This window comes from Schistocerca cancellata, chromosome 2 (assembly GCF_023864275.1).
Source record: "Schistocerca cancellata isolate TAMUIC-IGC-003103 chromosome 2, iqSchCanc2.1, whole genome shotgun sequence".
NCBI lineage: Eukaryota > Metazoa > Arthropoda > Insecta > Orthoptera > Acrididae > Schistocerca > Schistocerca cancellata.
The window spans coordinates 500,267,119-500,276,801 of NC_064627.1; the positions used below are offsets into that span (position 1 = coordinate 500,267,119).

At 43.4% G+C, this 9,683-nt stretch overlaps 1 pseudogene; it reads left to right on the forward strand.

Annotated features, from left to right (window-relative positions):
• The first annotated feature begins 7,823 nt into the window (after positions 1–7,823).
• LOC126163618 (5S ribosomal RNA) lies at positions 7,824–7,942 on the forward strand (annotated as a pseudogene).
• The last annotated feature ends 1,741 nt before the right edge of the window (positions 7,943–9,683 follow it).

Sequence of the window (9,683 nt, forward strand, 5' to 3'; positions counted from 1 at the left end):
GTGTTGAGGGAAAGAACATGAACTAAACCTGGATGTTACTGAATCTGACAATAGTCACGTAGCGGAGAAGTCCAGTGAAACTTTGACTTATTCAGTTCTGTGCGCCTTTAATGTAACCTTTGTTCTGTAAAACATTAGGATACATTGAGATTAATAAAGTATAACTAGCACAGCCCATCGTATTATTTCTTCCTACTCCTAGCTAAAATTTCTGACAAAACCAGCCTGTATCAGTTAGGAGTGGATTTTGAAGAAATATATCTTGTAGCTAGGCTGAATCATCAGTAAGTACCATATAATAGTAATGTTTTAGCTATTACTAGGAAGCAATATAAAAATATAAATGAGAACAAGGTGATATTTGAAGATAAACAATGTTTTGTCGCTCTCCCAGAAGACGTAATTTTTGACAAGTGGTGCTTTTGTATGGTAACTCAGTGGCAGAAGTTACTTGATGTTTCAACACTTTTGTCGCCTGAGAGCAAGGACAGCCTCAGTATGTAAGAAGTTTGCCGGTGTAGTGAATGAAGCAGTAACACCAACATGTTTTACCCACTGCCCCGTAACGTTGTTTAAAGTTATCCATCCGAAGGCACAGGCGTTGATCGGTTTCAGAATGGAACGTGGAATGATCCTCTCTCGTGACGAGAAAGGCTGTCAGGGGGAGATTGCTGCTCGCCACAAAATCGCGGGGGAACTGGAGGACACGCGAACAGAAACCCATTAGCCGTTAACGTCTCAGTATCGCCTTAGCGGCTATACGATTTCGCTGCTTATTACGAGGTAATTAGACGCTCTTCTCCCATTTTCGGGGCTTTAATGAGTTTGCCTAAGAGGCGTCGGTTATCGAAAGAAGATATTGGTTATCGATCGAAAAACTCGTTACTTGAAATAATAAACATTTCGCAGTCAATTTTGTTATGATCGTCAGCTGATTACTCTTCACACTGGAGGGAGCCCGCTTACAGAGATAATACCTACCACCGTAGGGCAAAAAAAATTCTCTGTAGCTATACCTTGCGAAATGAATATACATATAAGCTATTTCCTGGTTCTCAGAATTTGTTTAAGGGAAAAGTGAACTACTTTCGCAGTCTACCTCATACATATTTATCACAAAAAAAATGGCTCTGAGCACTATGGGACTTAACTGCTGCGGTCATCAGTCCCCTAGAACTTATAACTACTTAAACCTAACTAACCTAAGGACATCACACACATCTATGCCCGAGGCAGGATTCGAACCTGCGACCGTAGCGGTCGCGCGGCTCCAGACTGTAGCGCCTAGAACCGCTCGACCACTTCGGCCGGCTATTTATCACATTTTTAGTTTTAATAAATGGAACGTTTATAAGATTCCTAGAGTTACAATACCACTGGCTTATTATCTTGTTCTGTTTCGTAGAGACTTCTTTGTAAATATATTTTAGTAGAGAAGCTGATATGCTACCTCGCTGGTTTTTTCATTTTTATGAGTACTTTTTATATTTATTTAACTCTTATTTCTTCCGTTTTTTCTGTTATATTTGTCTAAGTATCACATACGACCAAATCATGACACAATAGGACATATGTGGTATCGAGTAAATGTACCGGTCGGCACGAAAGTAGCAAAAAAATATCTTGCATTGCCTTATGATAAATATTTCTCGAGTTTATAAAGTGTCTTTAAAGTGTTTAAATGACACTCTGTGTGACATTAATCGCTTCTGAAACTGCGAACTTTGTCTGACCTCGTCCAAGGTGTCTGGGGATCTTGTTATGCAAAACAGGGTCCAAATTTCGTCTCGCGATATTACGTTGTTAGCTCCAGAAAGAGACAACGAAAATATGGCTAAGACTGTGATTTTATGAGCTTTTTCGATGTCATTGTATCACTTTTCTATTTGAAGTCGACGGCACAATTCGTGGGTATCTTAACAGTCATTTGTAATTATTGCTCACTTTTTCTTTTTTTCGGTTGTCTGTTTACCAGACTGTGGCTTCCCACATTGTAATGACTTCCATCTATTGTGTATCTTAATATGTAATTCTAAGTGTATCGTGCAACTGAACGTGCTCTATGTAATGACGAGATGTCGCCACAGCGCCTAGTTTCTGTCCTTGCCAGTGGTTAGACAGTCTCGTCAGTTATTTGCCGAAAATAAATTTAAAAAATCGTCAAAACCTTGCCCCGTTCATCCAAAGCTTACTACGTAAGTAAAGAAACTGTTATTTATACACGTTTTATTCAACAACTCATGACGGATTAGCAGTGTTTATGCCCTCATCTTCAGGCGAGTAAGCTGATTTGTGTTGCGTGCGTTTTATGTTTCATTTTCCTATAACAGTGTTAAATGTTGTGTACAGTATTGTACGTTCCCGCCAGATCCGCCATCCTATCTGAGTGCGGGATAGTTGAGGAGAGGACTGTGGTGCCGCGCGGGATTAGCCGAGCGGTCTGAGGCGCTGCAGTCATGGATTGTGCGGCTGGTCCCGGCGGAGGTTCGAGTCCTCCCTCGGGCATGGGTGTGTGTGTATGTATGTCCTTAGGATTATTTAGTTTAAGTAGTGTGTAAGCTTAGGAACTGATGACCTTAGCAGTTAAGTCCCATAAGATTTCACACACATTCTTCTTTTGAGGACAGTGGTGCGCCAAGGAGCTAATCATGCATCACTCAGTCAATACCGGTAGGCGTTTTCTTTCGAGAGTTTTGCGGTCACTGTGTCTTCTTTCCAATGTGGCATAGCAGCGGTAATGCTGTGCTAGCGTTGCACGGAAATGCGGGGTAGTGCATCGAATTCCGGCGAGTAATCTGCTGCTGCATCCCGTGGCGTAGTGTGTAGTCAGTGCCGTGGCCCAGTCACGGGGGTGTGTGGCGGCCGGCGCCTCTTTGCAGCCTGGCGTGGCTGTGGACGTCTGTCGGAGCCTCAGAGCTCTCGTCGAGTGTAGTTGCGCTTAGGCTTGGCCCCAGAAATCTACGTGCCCCAGTTGTTAGTCGCCGCGATGGAAGACCCAACAGGACAGTGTGATGTTACAAAATAAAAGTGATGTTGTTATTCAAGGGAAAGTTGGAAGCCGGCCAGGGTGGCCGAGCGGTTAAAGGCGCTACAGTCTGGAACCGCACGACCGCTAGGGTCGCAGGTTCGAATCCTGCCTCGGGCATGGATGTGTGTGCTGTCCTTAGGTTAGTTAGGTTTAAGTAGTTCTAGGGGACTTATGACCACAGCAGTTGAGTCCCATAGTGCTCAGAGCCATTTTGAAAGTTGGAAATTGAGATTTAGCTTACTGTTTTATCAAACAAAATTGGCGTAAGAATCATGGATTGACCATTGTCATAAGATATTGCATTATGAGATGTGAACAGTTTTTACTTGCAGTTTCGCGTGGCTTGAGGCAGTCACAACTAGCGTGCTATTGATTAAGAAACTGCGTTATCGCCCTTCTCATTACTTCATGACCGTAGATACGATCATACCCGGTTGTGAAGTTATTGTTATGACAAAACAATTTCCTAAGGGACCAGAAAGTTCTTAAGGGCGCAAAAACAACTGTAACATCACACAAAAGGGAAATTCAATATTAAAGCTGATGCAAGAAGACGATAAAACAGTTTTCTTTTTATCAATGTAACACGCACATTGGACTGCTGATCTTGGTGTCTGTAATATTAGCAAAATGCATAATTAAAATGAAAATAATACTGAGGAGATAATAGAAATGAGCACTGCTAAATGATTCAGTATTCCCAGAACAAATATTTATTATAACTAAAACCTATATCGTACCTTAAGCTTAATACTACAATGACGGTAGATTTTTATGTCCGTATCATGTCCATTGAGCGCTCTTTTATATAGCCATTGTCTTCTTTGAGTCGCTCGTGCGTCGTCATGGTAAGTTATAACAGTTCTTTACACTTCACTCAAACTTAGACATAACACGTTTATATACATTTAGTAAAAATTAGATCAGACTACCACAAATCTACGTCCGTCTTACTCGAGAAAAACAGTACAAGTCTTTAGCGCTCAAGGTTTCATTTGTTCCCCAGCGAACAAAATAGTGAAGGATCGCATATCTATCCGTATTTTTCTGTTTATATTGCCGCCCAAAGACGACGAATTACATTATTAAGAAAATTCCACCGTCGCCATGCGACGCCTCATTATACATTAATCATTATTTATAAACAAGTATTTGCCTTCTGGCTGAAAGTATTAACTACTCGTATTTGCTGTTTTAATGAAGTCAAAAATAGCGAATATCACAACAGGAAGGCTGCACAGGCGTCCTGTGTCCGAACTGAACAGCTCATACAACTGTAGATGGGCAGATCGGTTCTTCATTCACGCAAGATCAGCCGGGTCTTCATCTTCGGGTAACCACAAGTGTGGCCATCAGGAATGCAGCTCGCAGATGACTTGAGATTCCTAGCAGTAGACTCCAAGATAGCAGTGGACGATAACACAACGGCTTATACATTGGGTCATCTTGCAACGAGTCGAGCTGGTCCTCCATCGGTATCAGTGATGTAGATGGAGTGGCCAGACACTGGGAATGAGTGGCAGCAAGGCGAGGGTTTTACGAGGTGCATTCAAGTTCTAAGGCCTCCGATGTTTTTTCTCCGGACTGGAAAGAGATAGAAACATGCGCATTGTTTTAAAATGAGGCCGCGTTCATTGTCAATACGTCCCAGAGATGGCAGCACCGCACGGCAGATGGAATTTTACCGCCAGCGGCGAGAATGAGAACTGTTTTAAATACTTAAAATGGCGACGATTCCTTACTTGAACAGTGTGCAATCATTCGTTTTCTGAATTTGCGTGGTGTGAAACCAATTGAAATTCATCGACAGTTGAAGGAGACATATGGTGATGGAGTTATGGATGTGTCGAAAGTGCGTTCGTGGGTGCGACAGTTTAATGAAGGCAGAACATCGTGTGACAACAAACCGAAACAACCTCGGGCTCGCACAAGCCGGTCTGACGACATGATCGAGAAAGTGGAGAGAATTGTTTTGGGGGATCGCCGAATGACTGTTGAACAGATCGCCTCCAGAGTTGGCATTTCTGTGGGTTCTGTTCACACACTTTTCGCATTTTCAGGTCGTCATGCAGGATTGTCATCCAGGTGGGTGCCACGAATGCTGACGGACGACCACATGGCTGCCCGTGTGGCATGTTGCCAAGCAATGTTGACGCGCAACGACAGCATGAATGGGACTTTCTTTTCGTCGGTTGTGACAATGGATGAGACGTGGATGCCATTTTTCAATCCAGAAACAAAGCGCCAGTCAGCTCAATGGAAGCATACAGATTCACAGCCACCAAAAAAATTTCGGGCAACCGCCAGTGCTGAAAAAATGATGGTGTCCATGTTCTGGGACAGCGAGGACGTAATCCTTACCCATTGCGTTCCAAAGGGCACTACGGTAACAGGTGCATCCTACGAAAATGTTTTGAAGAACAAATTCCTTCCTGCACTGCAACAAAAACGTCCGGGAAGGGCTGCGCGTGTGCTGTTTCACCAAGACAACGCAGCCGCACATCGAGCTAACGTTACGCAACAGTTTCTTCGTGATAACAACTTTGAAGTGATTCCTCATGCTCCCTACTCACCTGACCTGGCTCCTAATGACTTTTGGCTTTTTCCAACAATGAAGGACACTCTCCGTGGCCGCACATTCACCAGTCGTGCTGCTATTGCCTCAGTGATTTTCCAGTGGTTAAAACAGACTCCTAAAGAAGCCTTCGCCGCTGCCATTGAATCATGGCGTCAGCATTGTGAGAAATGTGTACGTCTGCAGGGCGATTACGTCGAGAAGTAACGCCAGTTTCATCGATTTCGGGTGAGTAGTTAATTAGAAAAAAAATCGGAGGCCTTAGAACTTGAATGCACCTCGTATAGCAGTCGATGGTGTGATGCCCCTGCACTAGTGACCGAATGTACTCCAGTTTTCCAAGTCTGTCAGCATTCTTGGGCGGCCTAATGTTTAGTTTCAGAGCCTCAGCACGTTCTTTCATGCAAAGTATGTAGCTTGAAGGGCGTTCTTGCATAGTCCATAGGCATAGTTACTACATGTAGCCCCTTTAGAGACTAGTGATTTGTCTGCTCTGCACTGTTGTCGAGATGCTGAATCAGCTGTTCCCGACGCTCTCTCTCCGACGCTCTGAGGCAATTAGCTCTCTGATTCTTTGTACTTCGGTTCTTCCAAACATTGACATTGATTACGGCATCACTGTATGCTTGACAGGCGTGCACCACTTAGCTTTGCACCAGTCGGTTTCAACGAAAATTTTATTCTTTTTTTCTGTATTGCGTCATAACTGCTATCAAGGAGTGTGACTGAATGAAAATTGAAATATTTATTTGACACCACACACGGTCGTCAAGCCACAGTCACTAAAACAATAAAATTTTTAAAAGGTTACATTTCTAGTTTTGACGCATTGAGTCGTCGTTTTTAAATATAATCACAAACCTGGAAAACTGCATTAATAATTGCAACCACACTTCTTTCAAATATTACGAAAAATACACTAAAAGCAGTAAACTGAAGCACAGGCAGCAGAAACCAGTCACAAGACGTCATGACAATTTTTGGTTTATCAGTCATTTCACACCTTAATGTAGCGTGTATAAGGTGTGAAATATCTGATCAACCAAAAATTGTCATGACGTCTTGTGACCCGTTTCTGCTGCCTTTGATTCAGTTTATTGATTTTCGTGTATCTTTCGTAATATTTGAAAGAAGTGTGGTTGCAATTATTAATGTAGTTTTCCAGGTTTGTGATTATATTTGAAAACGACGATTCAGTGCGCCGGAACTAATAATGTAACGTTTTAAAAATTAAATTGTTTTAGTGACTGTGGCTTGATGACCGTATGTGGTGTCAAATAAACATTTTAAAATTTTATTCCTCAATTAGTATTCTATTCTGCGACATTACGGTAGCAGAGCCACACTTTGGAACTTGTGGTAAGATTACGCAAAAACGGAAGATTAACATTCAATGCCGACGACGCGGCCATTAGAGGCAGGGCCGGCCGCGGTGGTCTAGCGGTTCTAGGCACTCAGTCCGGAACCACGCGACTGCTACGGTCGCAGGTTCGAATCCTGCCTTGGGCATGGATGTGTGTGATGTCCTTAAGTTAGTTAGGTTTATGTAGTTCTACGTTCTAGGGAACTGATGGCCACAGATGTTTAGTCCCATAGTGCTCAGAGCCATTAGAGGCAGAGCACAAGCACGGACTGGAGAAGGATCCCTTTCAAAGGAACACCTATAAAAATTGACTTTAGTGACTCAAAGAAATCTCCAAGAAGCTAAATTCTGTATGGGCGGATGGATATTTGACTCCCTGTCCACCAGGCTGCGAGTCCACTCTCTCATCCTTGCTTTGCCATTACGAATCCTTGCTCGGTAATTACAAGATGTTACAGTAAACTGCAGTTCACTACGATAATGTCTCACACACGTATTTGGATCAAATAGTTACAAATAGAAAGAAAAGTATTTCAGGGAGTACGTAAACAGTCGCAGGCCCAAATGCTTCTAATGGCTCTGTGCACAATGGGACTTAAATTCTTAGGTCATCAGTCCCCTAGAACGTAGAACTATTTAAACCTAACTAACCTAAGGACATCACACACATCCATGCCCGAAGCAGGATTCGAACCTGCGACCGTAGCGGTCGCGCGGTTCCAAACTGTAGCGCCTAGAACCGCTCGGCCACCCCGGCCGGCAAACAATCGCAGGCATTAACTATCATATCAACAAGCACTACATGAACATCCGAGCATAGAGAGAATTACTAAATTAAGTGAGTAATAGAGATAATAGCCAGCGGCCTTGCCGCAGTGGTAACACCGGTTCCCCTCAGATCACCGAAGTTAAGCGCTGTCGGGCTTGGCTAACACTTGGATGGGTTACCATGCGGATCTGTCGAGCGCTGTTGGCAAGCGGGGTGCACTCAATTCTTGTGAGGCCAATTGAGGAGCTACCTGACTGAAAAGTAGCGATACCGGTTACGAAAACTGACAAGGGCGAGGAGAGCGGTGTGCTGACCACATGCCCCTCCGTATCCGCATCCGGTAAGGCCTACGGGCTTAGGATGACACGGCTGCCGGTCGGTACCGTTGGGCCTTCGAGACCTGCTCGGACGGTGTTTGTTTTTTAATGGAGATAATAAGTGCGAGGTTACTGATAAATCTGCAGGCTTTCAGAAGAAGATTGCACGAAAACTACGAGATACACAGATAAGTGACATATCGGTGGACAAAGCATTTCTCCCCTTTCTGTTTAGGTTCGTAGTACGCGGCGTCACTTGGCTGCTGAGTGCACCACTAGGAAACACTCGTTTCAGAACTTGGTATATGAGGGACCAATGAGTGCGTTATATGTCCCTGAATTTGCTAAATGTGAGTTGTGACGATTTCATATCGAATAGACGGGATTTGAACCGCCACCCTACAGCATACAGTTTCTGTACAGCCATTGCGACACTCACTCAGTGGGCTTACTCGACACGAAAGTGTGTCGGGAATACTCAGCAAACTGCAGTAGGAGACGTCACAAGGAAGACGTGCTTCGAGCAGAGCCTTACCCACAATACACCGAGCGAGGTCACACAGTGATCCCATATCCGGTAGGATGGCAGAATAGCATCCGGCCATCCAGATTTAGGTTTTCCGTGATTTCCCTCAATCGCTTAAAGCGAATAACGAAGTGATCCTTTAGTAAAACTTTAACACAAATATATTAAATTTCAGCTCCATACAGTCACAATTCTCATGGGATAAAATCTCACAGATGTGCCACTGAATCCAAGATTTCATTGATTGTACAATGTTGTTCGCTGTTCACCCCTGAATGTGTCTGTGTCCGGAAAAAGACTTGTTATATTCTGAAACATGTTCAGGGCCACCTCTTCCTGTTTTCGTAAAGTTGTAAGTCTGTCACATAATGCACTTCTTGGAACTGTCATTTCAACAAGTCTGACATTTTCTACAGCTTCGTTCATGTTATTTTCGTCCCGTTTTCCGCTTTTTTCTGTTAAAGAAAGTAATTTTTACGCTATCTGTTTTGTTCGGTACAACCAGAACGCACTGCTATGGTAATTTAACATTCAGATTGTTCGGAGAGCGAGGATGCGTAAATTAATAACAATTACGACGACAAAACATCTATCATCTTACACGACACCATCAAACTATATTTTTCTTTCTTTTTTTCTTTTCTGGTAGAACTTACTCCCAAATCTAGGCGTGATGCTAATCATCTTTTCTTCTTTCTGAACTTAACATCTCCCTCCTTACAGACGGATGCTGGCTCAGTTTTTTAGGCTAACAAATGGGGAGTTGCGGTACAGAAAATGGTCCTAACGTCGGCTGATAGTGAGTGTAATGTTATGAAACAATGTGCTTACAGCGTGCGTATTGTGTGCAATGACTGGGAGTGAGAAATGAGTGAACAGCATCAGCATTCCTCATTATCAAATAACTTATTTGTAAAACAGAACTGTACACTAGGGGAAAACCACTGTGGTGTAATTTTTAAACAGCCTGGCCTTTTATTCGGGAGAAAGGAGCCTCCAGTCTTCATCCAGCCATCCTGATTTACGTTTTACGTGGTTTCCTTAAACTACTTCAGACGAATGCTGCGACGCTTCCTAATACAAAACCACGGCCGACCGTCTGTCC